Raw genomic sequence first — 13,454 nt, forward strand, 5'->3', positions numbered from 1 at the left:
TCTCTCTCTTTAAAATAAACTTGTAAAGCAAAGTTTAACTCCAGGCTAATATAATAGACAGATTAATGCAGCTCTTATTCATTAATACATTTATTTTTTAACACAAGATGTGTATGTACCTGAATTTACCTTGGCATCTACCTCTTTACGTTTCTATACAGCAGATGTCAGACTGGTGGATAGTGAAGCCACACAAGGACCAAATCACTTGTGCTGCAGTGCTCATGTGCTAACAAGTGGTAGGCTCATCAGCATGTTGCCTCCACTTTAACTGTCACAGCACTTAAAGGGATTACTTAACCATTTAAGGACCCACGTACATGTACTGCAGCAGGTTTGCCCTTAAGGGCAAAATTACGTACCCGTACGTGATTTTTTTCTATGGGCGCGTTTGATGTGACACAGCGGGAGCCAATCAGCGGGTCCAGTGGCCGCAATGGCCGCCAGTCACCCACGATCATTTGAAAGAATAAGAGAATGGTGGTCTGCCTGTCAGACAGGAAGAGAGAGATCTTGTGTTCCCACTAATCAGGAACACAGATCTCTCACTTCCTGCAGTCAGTCCATCCCCCACACTGTTAGAAATCACTCCCTAGGAGCACACTTAACCCTTTCATCACCCCAAATGTTAACCCCTTCCCTGCCAGTGTCATTTATACAATGACAGTGCATTTTTTTAACACTGATCACTGTTTTAGTCCCCAAAAAGTGTCAGATTTGTCCACCGCAATGTCACAGTCCCACTAGAAATCATTGATCGCTGCCATTACTAATATTAAATCAATACAAAAAATAAAAAGTCCATAAATCTATCTCATAGTTTGTAGACACTATAACATTTGTGCAAACTAATCAATATACGCTTTTTGGGATTTTTTTTTTGCCAAAAATATGTATCAGAATCCAAATTGGCCTAAACTGATAAAGAAATTTGATTTTTTTACATTTTTTTATTGGATGTGTTTTATAGCAGACAGTAAAAAATATTGTTTTTTTTTTTTTTTTTCAAAATTGTTGCTGTTTTTTTGTTTATAGCGCAAAAAATAAAAACTGCAGAGGTGATCAAATACCCTCAAAAGAAAGCTCCATTTGTGGGAAAAAAGGATATCAATTTTATTTGGGTACAATGTCGCACGACCGCGCATTTGTCAGTTAAAGCAACGCAGTGCCGTATCGCAAAAAATGGCCTGGTCATTAAGGGGGTAAAACCTAAAGGGGTTAACTGCAGCAGAGAAAAATGAATTCTTCTGCCCCACTCTGCAAAGCTGAGAACTGATGAACTGGATCAATAGAAACACAAATTTTTTGGCAGGTATAACAACGCCTTTATATGTACAGTATTTAATCAGCGTATTTAGTTTCTTGCCTGACGTTTTAAGGTTAGATTTTAGCTTCTGCTATTTATTAAGTTTAAACTTTTGCGTCACCTCAGGCTAAGACCAATAGTTGGCTCTGTTGGTTTGGATGAATAAATTATTCACATGTATAGCTTTTAAGATTTCCTGTTGATGTGTAATTTAGTGAAGGAACACCTTACCAAGTAAATAGGATCTTAAATCCCAATTAAACCATTGATTTAGAAATCTACTGGGCTAGTAGAGCGATTATTCGGTCAATATGGACATTCATACCACATGCCTGTTTGGGAACACTTACTTAGCAAGACTTCATTGCAAAGAATTAAATGTCACCCTTTGACAGGCAGTTATGTACTGAATAATGACACCATGGGGTTAATTTATTAAAGGCTTATCACTTAACAAAATAAATATTGTATAATGTGTGTGTTCACTTTACAAAATGAATGATATTAAGTTAACCTGGAATGATTTTGGGGTCTGTTTATTAATAACAAGTAAACAAGTAAAATTGTAGCGCTAAAAATTAATTAAATAATAGAAAAGTCCATAAATGCAAAGAGTCTTTAGAATCAATCCAAGAGCTGGATAACCACGTGCATTGGAAACTTATAATAAGTGATCCTTCCTTCCTCCAAAGGCCACGTGATACAAACCACCACCAAGATAGGTATAAAATACCCTTACCAGAAGTGACCATATAATGAGCCGTAAGAAAATATAAGGACCTCCAGGAATATGGGATCAATCACAATGGATATCCTGGGCACATTAAATCACAAACACCAGAGTCCTCTTGTTTTCATGCTCCAAAACATACAAAAGAAGCCTCTCATAGTGCAGTACGTTTAAAAGGATTTATTAAATAATATCAGACAGTATTGCACTTACATTCTGGCAGAGTAATAGCAGCGTTTGAAGGCGTGCATGTCGAGATGTTTCAAACCAAAAAAATGGCCGCCGTCGTCGTCCACCGCGCATGCGCCCGCCTCCACCAATGAGACCGCCCGATGTACGTTTCGTCATACGGAATGACGTCGTCAGGGGCGTGGCCACATGGTGGAGGGACGCACTATAAATAGGGACTAGACGAGGCGGATTGGCAGATACAGCAGTCAGCCGAAAACCGGAAATGAGGAGTTATGCGCTCCACCAGCCGAAAATTGGATTCACAAAAACTCGGTAGTAGCCAACAGGCCAACTCCAATGGAAAGAAATAAAATGACTTAACAAAAAAGGGAATTTTATAATATATTCCAAACTGACCATTCAATATTATTGACAGTGAACTTTTGGCCAGAATTAATAATAATAATCTATAATAAGCACGCATGCACAGTTCCGCGACAACGCCATCTAGTGGTCAGATGACATATCGACATGCCCACAAACATTATTACTGCCACTTAACAAACAGCAACAAAAATACAAACATAGAGTTAAAATTATATATACATAATGCATATATCTATCCCTACCATACTGTATATTCCAAAAAATAACAATAATCATTAAAAATATCCAGAGATATAATTATTAAAAACCAGAGATATAATTTTAATAAATACTCAAGAAGCAAGAGGAAGCAATCTAATTCAAAAAGGATGATGGAGGGGTGGATGGATATATCATGCGTTATTTATAAACGCATTCAAATCCCACTCCACATTAAGTCCATGGGGTGTATAAGCCTTAATACGATAAATCCAGGATGTTTCAAGCCTGGAGACCCCCCTCTTGAGGTTACTTCCCCGCCAATTCCCCACATATCTGTCGATTCCAAAAAAAAGAGTACCCGCAGGGTTCCGATTATGGTGAGTATCATAGTGGCGGGAAACACTATGTTTAGGAAACCCATTACAGATGTTAGTAATGTGCTCATTCAGGCGGACCCTAAGCATCCTAGTGGTCCGCCCAACATATTCCATACCACATGGGCACCTAATAAGATACACCACGTGTGTGGACGCACAGGTAATAAAGGTGTTAATTCTATGTACCTCTCCTGTAACCCTGGCCTCGAACTCCTCACATTTTTTCTTACCTCCTGCATTAATCCTGCATACATTACAGGACCTGCAAGGAAAAAATCCTACTTTGTCCTGAAAGAAGGATACCCGTTTTGGAGGATTGATGACATTGGGGGCTATTTGTAATCTCAAAGGAGGTACACCCCTAAAAACAACCTGGGGTGTCTCCGGAAGGACTGGACCCAAAATCCCATCATTCCTTAGCACCGGCCAATGTTTTTTCAAGATTTGCTTAATAGAAAAATGCTGAATGGAGAATGATGAGAAGAAAGCATGTGTGAATGAATCATCTGTCTGTTTACATTTTGGTTGGAGCAACTCTTCCCTATCTTTTTGATCCGTCCTCAATATTGCTGAGTCAAGATCTTTCTCGGCGTACCCCTTCTCCAAAATTTTTTTCTTTAAAGAAGATGCCTCTACAGAGAAGTCCTCTTTCTTGGAGCAATTACGCCTAAGCCTCAAGAATTGACTGACAGGAATGGATCTCAGCCAAGCTGGATGATGACAGCTAGTATTGTCAATAAATCCGTTCCTGTCAGTCTCCTTGAAGTATGTAGAGGTCGTGATCTGGCCTTCAATGATTTTGATATTTAAGTCCAAAAAATAGATTTCACTCCTGCTCCACTCAAAGGTCAACACGATCCCCCTATCATTCTGATTCAGTCTAGTCATAAATGATTCAAGGGATGCGGAATCACCATCCCATAGGAGGAGGATGTCATCTATGTACCGCCTCCAGAGGACTAACTCCGGCTGGGGAACACCCTCGATGACATCCTCCTCCCATTTGGCCATAAATAAATTGGCCATACTAGGCGCAAACTTCGCTCCCATTGCCACTCCCCGACTTTGACGATAATAAATATTATCGAACCAGAAATAATTCCGGCTCATTTGAGTATTTATTAAAATTATATCTCTGGTTTTTATCAACATGAGTGGATATTTTTAATGATTATTGTTATTTTTTGGAACATATGGTAGACATAGATATATGCATTATGTATATATAATTTTAACTCTATGTTTGTATTTTTGTTTCTGTTTGTTAAGTGGCAGTAATAATGTTTGTGGGCATGTCGATATGTCATCTGACCACTAGATGGCGCTGTCGCGGAACTGTGCATGCGTGCTTATTATAGATTATTATTATTAATTGTGGCCAAAAGTTCACTGTCAATAATATTGAATGGTCAGTTTGGAATATATCATAAAATTCCCTTTTTTGTTATGTCATTTTATTTCTTTCCATTGGAGTTGGCCTGTTGGCTACTACCGAGTTTTTGTGAATCCAATTTTCGGCTGGTGGAGCGCATAACTCCTCATTTCAGGTTTTCGGCTGACTGCCGTATCTGCCAATCCGCCTCGTCTAGTCCCTATTTATAGTGCGTCCCTCCACCATGTGGCCACGCCCCTGACGACGTCATTCCGTATGACGAAACGTACGTCGGGCGGTCTCATTGGTGGAGGCGGGCGCATGCGCGGTGGACGACCACGGCGGCCATTTTTTTGGTTTGAAACATCTCGACATGCACGCTTCCAAACGCTGCTATTACTCTGCCAGAATGTAAGTGCAATACTGTCTGATATTATTTAATAAATCCTTTTAAATGTACTGCACTATGAGAGGCTTCTTTTGTATGTTTTGGAGCATGACAACAAGAGGACTCTGGTGTTTGTGATTTAATGTGCCCAGGATATCCATCGTGATTGATCCCATATTCCTGGAGGTCCTTATATTTTCTTACGGCTCATTATATGGTCACTTCTGGTAAGGGTATTTTATACCTATCTTGGTGGTGGTTTGTATCACGTGGCCTTTGGAGGAAGGAAGGATCACTTATTATAAGTTTCCAATGCACGTGGTTATCCAGCTCTTGGATTGATTCTAAAGACTCTTTGCATTTATGGACATTTCTATTATTTAATTAATTTTTAGCGCTACAATTTTACTTGTTTTTATGTTTTATGATTTTATCAGGGTCATTTGATGTGTAGCTGCTTTCTATATTCATTCATTCGATTGATGTTATTTAACCAGTGTCAGCTAATATTTTAGTGCATAGCGCAGCTATTTTACACTATTTAGTCTGTTTATTAATGTTTTACTCAATCTTCCCACAAATTTCACCCAAGGTTCATGCATTTTTCTAAAAAAAGAAAAAAGTAAAAATGTGTAAATCTTGGGTGAAAGATGTGTGAATCTTGTGTGAAAAAAATAATAAATAGACCCCTAAGAATATGTGAGAAAAATACATTTAAAAAAACATGATTTGGCTCGCACGTCGTTGGTTGGTAGTGCTTTGTTTAGAAAATCAATCCTACTGGATGGCCAAAAGAGAATGCTAACTTGCTGCTCGTTCAACATAATAATAAATTGAGGTGTGTTATCTATCTTTTAGGTGCTCAAACTTTAGAATGTTTAGTTAATAGAACAAGTCAGGCTGCAAGTAATCTATTTCATTTTTTCTTCTTAATAGTGCTCCAGTCCAGTCCCTTTCTCCTGATTTTGCCAATGTCCACTTCCCCAGAAGTAGGTCGGAGATCCAGGCTGCTGCACTCTGTGTAAAAGCAGTACTTTACCTGGTCCTAATATCCAGTTGTGCTGTCAGGAAATAAGTGATAGTCTTAAAGTGATTGTAAAGCTTTCATTTTTTTTTCATTAAAATAATAAACGTGTTATACTTACCTGCTCTGTGCAATGGCTTTGCACAGTGTCCCAGATTCTCCTCTTCTCAGGTCCCACGCCGGCGCTCCTGGCTCCTTCCTTCTGTCAGGTGGCCCCAAAGCAAGCAGCTTGTTATGGGGGCACCCGAGCTGAGCCGCTGCTCTGTGTGGCCATTCACACACAGAGCCCTGGATTGGCCCGGCCCCCTCCATCTCCTGATTGGCTCACTGTCTGTGATTGACAGCAGCAGGAGGCAATGGCTCACGCTGCTGGCAATAATCAATCAGGAGTGTGAGTCCCCAGAGAGGCAAGGCTCTCGTGGACATTGCTGGGTTGAGAGGGGGATCATGTAAGTATTAGAGGGGGCTGGGGGCTGCTGCACCGAGAACGTTTTTTACCTTCTTGCATAGAATGTGCCTTTACAACCACTTTAAAGTGCCATTAAACCCACATGATTAAAAACTGTCAGTACTTGCTGTATTTTATGATGTTCATACTCACTCTTATTATGGGATTTGTTTTCTGTATTTTGCAAAAAAAAAAGGTCAAATCTGTTGTTCACTGTCCCTCCCTCTTTCTCTGTATCCCTGCTGCAGTCTGAGATTGTGTAGACCAGCCATTGCCACATCTACTGAGCATGCTCCAGTTTCAGTTCCCTTCTAATCTGCTCATTTACTCCTTTTTCTTATCTGTGCAGCCCACATGACTATTGAGCCAAACAGAGGTAAATGAAAGCCCACTCCTTCCCTCCTTCTCCATGCCCACTAACCAGCTAAACACAATGGGAGTGAGATATTACATCTTGATTGATGGAAGCATCACCTCCCTGTAATTCCAAGCACATGCAAATAACAGACACAGGCTGGATTACACCTTACTGTATTAGTTATTTATAGAGCTGCCATTTATAAACAAAAATCGTCACTCTCAATTGCTTTAACGCACGTCTTAAAATGAAATCTCTTAGATGCCATGGTAATTTGGTAATAGGTTCTCTTCAGCAGCTCATATATTAAGCAAATTGGTAACCGGTGAGTAACGAAAAGTAAATTAAAGGATAGGTTCCCCTTTCATAACATGTTAAATGTAACATCCATATTCAGGATGTAATGTGTAACATGTTATGAATTCACTAGCCTAGCCCCCGCATCTACCGATCCCCCGTTGTGGTGACAGCTAGTCCCCCCCCCCCCCCCCCCCCACCCAGTAGCTGTCAAAATGTAAAAAAAATAATCCTTCTGAATAAAAAACTACAAGGTCTGACAGCCTTTGCTGGTGCAATGCTTTACAGGCTCCTGCAGCAAAAAGTAATAAATGCACATTTTTTTTACCAGCAAAAAAACACGCATTTCATTTTTTTGTGAAAAGGTTATCTTATCATTTAAAGCTGTATTAAAAAAAAACAACTAAAGTGTAACATATTGCAGCTTACAAAATCTTTGTTGTGGTGATTGTATTCATTTTCTTTTCTTAGACTCCATGCACACTAGTGTTTTTTTAAGCTCCTAGCATTTTTATTTCTGTTTCTAGAAGCTAAATAGTGTTATCCAAGTGTCCATGCACACTGCTTTAGGCTATTTAAATTTTTTGAGCTTCAGTGTCTAGAAGTAGAAAAAAAATTGTTTTTGTAGAGTTTCTTGGAGCGTTTTTCCAGCAGAAGAAAACCCTGAATTCTCCTAAGTGCTTCTAAATGCTACTGAAATGCTAGCTATTTGTGATTTTTTTTTTCTCTTCATGTACTGCAAAAACGCTAATGAAATGCTTAAGTCTCCTAAAAGCTTCTAAATACTTATAAAAGCTTTTAAAATGCTACTAGAAACTGGCACAAAAATGCTATTATCAGCATTTTTGAGCTTGTGAAAAATGCTAGTGTGCGTGGAGCATTAGGCTTTTTCCCCTTTTACCTGTTAATCTGACCAGTAAGTCTTTTATTTTTCAATGTCCTTTAACAGACCAAGCTGTACACCAAAAGTGACAGTTGGAAGGTTGAGACAAACCATTTAACACTGTCAGGGGTGATTACAATGATCAGTTTTTTTTTTTTTCCATTTTTTTAATACTTTTATCCCAAAAGAAAAAAAAAAGCTCCTGCTGAAATTGCTTAAAAAGTGCTAGCTGCAATTTGGCTTTAATTTGTTAGTCACTTATGTAAAGTCCATCTAAACCTGTTACTGCAGATCTAACACTACCCTCTCCTCAGAATGACAATGCGGCTGTCCAAAGGTATCTCTGTTGCTGCTCCATTGGAGTGGAGACACCCTAAGACAGGAAGTATGATAATAGACAGATCAACAGGTTAAAATAAAAAAAAGCCTAACAAATGACTGCAGCCTCCACATCTAGGGAATTGTAAGCTGCAATAAATTACATTTTTGATTCAGTGTTTAACCACTTGCCGACCGCCGCACGACTATTTACTGCGGCGGTCAGCCCCTACTGGGCAAAGCGACGTAGGGGTAGCCTCTAGGGGGCGAACGCGCGCCACCGGGGGCGCGCTCCCGCCCCCGCTTGTTCACAGGGATCTGCGCGCGTGTGACCGGGGCTCCGATGTCCGCCGGCCACTCACAATGTCCCGCTGGAGAGGGAGAAAGGCAGGCGGCTAATGTAAACAAAGCCGCCTGTCATTCTCCCTGGTGTGACAACAGAGACTATAAGATCCTGCTATGTAGGATCGTATGTCTCTGTGGTTACATCACAAGCCACGCCCCCCACAGTAAGAATCACGCCCCTAGGGATACATTTAACCCACTGTTTACCAATAAAATTAACCCCATCCCTGCCAGTGTCATTTTTACAGTAACAGTGCATATTTATAGCACTGATTACTGTAGTAATGTCACTGGTACCCCCAAAAGTGTAAAAAATGTCAGTCAGGGGTCCGATCTGTCCGCCGCAGTGTCGCAGTCCCGCAAAAAAAAATCGCAGATTGCCACAATTACTAGTTAGAAAAAAAAATAAATGAAAATGACATAAATCTTTCCCTTAGTTAGTAAACACAATAACTTTTGCGCAAACCAATCAAAATACGCTTATTCGTAGCAGAAAACAAATTGGCCTAAAATGTTAAAAAAATTAGATTTTTTACATTTTTTGGGGTGAATTTCATATAAAAAATGTGAAAAATATTGTTATTTTTTCAAAATTGTCGCTTTTTTTGGTTTATAGCGCAAAAAGTAAAAATTGCACAGGTGATCAAATACCACCAAAAGAAAGCTCTATTTGTGGGAAAAAAAAGGACGTCAATTTTGTTTGGGTACAGCGTCGCACGACCACGCAATTGCCCATTAAATCACGCAGTGCCGAATTGCAAAATAGGCCCTGGTCTTTGAGCAGCCAAATCCTCCGGGGCTTAAGTGGTTAACCACTTCCGGACTGCCTGCGCAGTTATACGTTGCTACTTTCACGTTAAATACCGGGGTTATGGCAGCAGATATCTGCCAAAACCCCTGTATTTTTTTACTGGGTGGGCGGTCCTCTTTCTCATAAAAGTGGTCCCAGCAGTGGATTCACTGCGGAGAAAATGGGTAGCGGGGAAAATTATCCAGGCAGGAAGTCGAGTGAGGGCAAGCTGACCCCCACTTAACTCTATGGCCTTGGTGGACTGGAGCTACGTCATACGTCGCTTCCTCCAAACAGCCCTAAAGTGCCCCTTTTTTTTCATGATGAAAAAAAATTACTTTTTTTTGCTTTTTAGTACACATGTGAGATCTGAGGTCTTTTTGACCCCCAATCTCACATTAAAGAAGACCTGTCCTGCTTATTTCTATTACACTGGATGTTTACATTCCTTGTAATAGGAATAAAAATAATCAAAAAAATTTTTTTTAAAGGGACAGTGTAAAAATAAACAATAAAAGGTAAAATAAGTAAGAAAAAAAAAATAGATCAAAAGCGCATCATCCCTCCGAGCCTACGCGCAGAAGCGAACACATACGCAATTCGCGCCCACATATGGTTTTTAAACCACACATGTGAGGTATTGCCATAATTTTTAGAGCGAGAGCAATAATTCTAGACCTCCTCTGTAACTCTAAACTGGTAACCTGTAGAAATTTTTAAAGTGTCGCCTATGGAGATTTTTAAGTAAATTGGGCTAACTTTACTGTTAAGTTTTTTTTTTCTTTTAAATGCAGTGAAATGTATTTTTTTCAAAAAAATTGCGTTTGAAAGACCGCTGCGCAAATACCGCTTGACAAAAAATATTGCAACGACCGCCAGTCTTTGCTAAATATATATATATTGTGACAGGAAGTCAGGTAAATCTGTGGGTGTTGTCACAGACGGGAGATACATTTCTGCCTTGTGTAGACAATTCACCAATTACTATAGGGTGTCGGCTGCAGAGGTAGCCAGAAAGGTGTAAGGACGTTGAAAAAGCTTCAGCTGTTTAGGATGAGGCAATTAAGGCCTCTATAAGTTACCCAGAGGATGACTCCTGTTTAGAAGAAATGCCTCCTGGAGCTGAGAGCAGTGAGGAGAGCCGTGAGAAAAATGCCTCCTGGAGCTGAGAGCAGTGAGGAGAGCCGTGAGAAAAATGCCTCCTGGAGCTGAGAGCACTGAGGAGAGCCGTGAGTTGAATGCCTCCTGGAGCTGAGAGCAGTGAGGAGAGCCTTGAGTTGAATGCCTCCTGGAGCTGTGTGCGTTAAGGAAAAGCAGTGAGCTCAATGCCTCCTGGAGCTGTGTGCGTTAAGGAGAAGCAGTGAGCTGAATGCCTCCTGGAGCTGTGCGAGTTGAGGCGAGCAGTCAGCTGAAAGACTTCTGAAATTGAAGTGTTGGATGTTTTCTGTGTGCAAAGAAAACAAAGACTGTTGGTTTTCTGCTGTATGACCAGCAGTGTCTGCCCAGCAGTAGGTTGGGACAGACACCATAGGTAGGTTCCTGTGTGTGAAGGTAGACGCCCCAAGTGGCCAGGGTTTATTTTTATGTTTGTTTTTGAATTATGCTGTTTTGAATGCTTGCAAATGTTTGAAGAAAATTGGAAGAATAAACCATAGACTGTTGTTTTCACCCACTCCTCGGCTGTCTCTCTGTGTAACGAACCCCGCTACCGTGCTAACCCCTCACAATATATATATATATATATATATATATATATATATATATATAAATATATATATATATATATATATATATATATATATATATAAATATATATATATATATATATATATATATATAATGTTTGGGGGTTCTAAGTTATTTTCTAGCAAAAAATACTGATTTTAACTTGTAGGCAACGAGTGTCAGAAATAGGCCTGGTCCTCAAGTGGTTGATACTGCTTTAGGGCCTGCAATCTGCAAGTCTTCTCAATCTGAACTGAATCCTGGTACAGGTAAACAGATTCCCTCACTGCTAATTAATCATGAAAAATTAATATAAAATGTGATTTAACATTTGCTAGCTGGCTACCTTCATCCAGTCTGATGCAATGTGGCATAATGGAAATATTTAGGAATAAGCAATTTATATACTGCATGCATGCTGTATACATTTTATACCTCATTATATCTTGTTATATGTTATCAGTAACCATAGCAAACAAACCTATATTAATTAGTTCTTATCTTTCTAACATATACCATACACTTTTTAAAATCGGCCTACTCATGATTTAATATTTCGCATAGCTTTACTGTGATACCTAATGTTAAGTCTTTACTTTTTGTTCCCACCCAATTGTGTTGCAACAACTGTTTTTTTTTTATTCTGAAACTGAGCTTTTCATCCTATCATCAGACCTCGTTGTTGTGAATAATTGTGTGACCAGCTCTTAGTAGACCTATACCTTTCGCCCAAGTATGCCATATTATGCATTATATCCTTTACACATGCTTCTGTACAACCCCTTTGCTCAGAAGTATTTTCTGTAAATCTGGTGACTGCACCTAACTAGGGAGGGGGTTGGGGGCTCTGTGGTTAGCTGGGGTCTTTCCCTTGTGATCACAACATAAATAAGTTCTGGAACACATTCCAGGTTTCTTGGTTCTTGGTTCATGTTGGCAGATCCATCGCTGCCTCTCTTCTTAAGTACCCCCCTGAGAGATAGTTGTGGTTTTCCCTTTCTCTCTATTCCTGTGCACGCTCAAATGCAGAAAACCTGAGGCAATCAAGAGCGATGATGACTTAAGCCCTTCATCTATAAATTGTCGCTCTCGAGTATGTTTAACCCTGGCATAACTTGTTTCACTGAATACATTTCGATTTGACAAGCATTTACCCTTTTACTATTTCTTTATGATGGCAAACGTGAAAAGCATATCTGCTGGCAAATATGTATTCTCAAATAGACCTATGCCCTTGTGTTGTAAAGCCATGCCATTTTAGATTTATTGCAGTGATTATCTCTGTTTTTTTATTTTAAATAGCAGCACTAATATATTTACAGAATACACTATAAATGATATTTCCTATTATGCAAAACTGCACTGAAATATACAATATGTATTATTATTATACAGGGATTTTTTTTCTCAAAAAATAGGTGCAGGAACCCAACCACGACCCCCCTAAAACTCTCCTCTCCCCCCCTCATCGCACACCCTCCAAACCACATCAAATATGGGGTGTGGTCAAATTTGATAATTTGTTACACATAGACTACAGATTTCATGGGGGGGGAGCTAAGTGCAAAGTTCAGGGGTGCGTTACTTACATAGTGCAGAGTTCAGGGTGCGTTGCATACAGAATGCACAGTTCAGGGGTGCGCTGCATACAGAGTGCCCAATTCAGGGGTGCACTGCATACAGAGTGCAAGGTTCAGGGGTGCACTGCATACAGAGTACACAGTTCAGGGGTGCACTGCATACAGAGTGCAAAGTTCAGGGGTGCACTGCATACAGAGTGCACAGTTCAGGGGTGCGCTGCACACAGAGTGAAAAGTTCAGGGGTGCACTGCATACAGAGTGCACAGTTCAGGGGTGCGCTGCATACAGAGTGAAAAGTTCAGGGGTGCACTGCATACAGAGTGCACAGTTCAGGGGTGCACTGCATACAGAATGCAAAGCTCAGGGGTGCACTACAAATAGAGTGCAGAGTTCAGCCTTCTTCCACACTTGCTTACTCCTGCATCCCCTTTCCTCATCTGACTTTCATCTCTCTTCAGCTCTGACCCCTGCATACAACCCACCTCTCCACTGCCCCCATAATCTCCCTCCCTCATTAAAAGCTCCACCATCTTTCACATGTCTTACTACTTACTTGGGTGCTTCTTGCTGAAGCACCCAACCGTCTTTAGTACCTCCCTGCACACTGTAGGTGGCTCTGCCTGTCTTATTGCAGGGAGATCATCCAGTGGATATGTACAGCACCACAGACACCCACATCTCCCTTGTCCCCATCCTGCACTCCACAGGAAATAGAAGAAAACAGGCGCCACTGAAATTAGCAAGAGGCCTCCC

The sequence above is a fragment of the Pelophylax lessonae genome (genome assembly GCF_965119305.1).
Source record: "Pelophylax lessonae genome assembly, chromosome: 1".
Classification (NCBI taxonomy): Eukaryota; Metazoa; Chordata; class Amphibia; order Anura; family Ranidae; genus Pelophylax; species Pelophylax lessonae.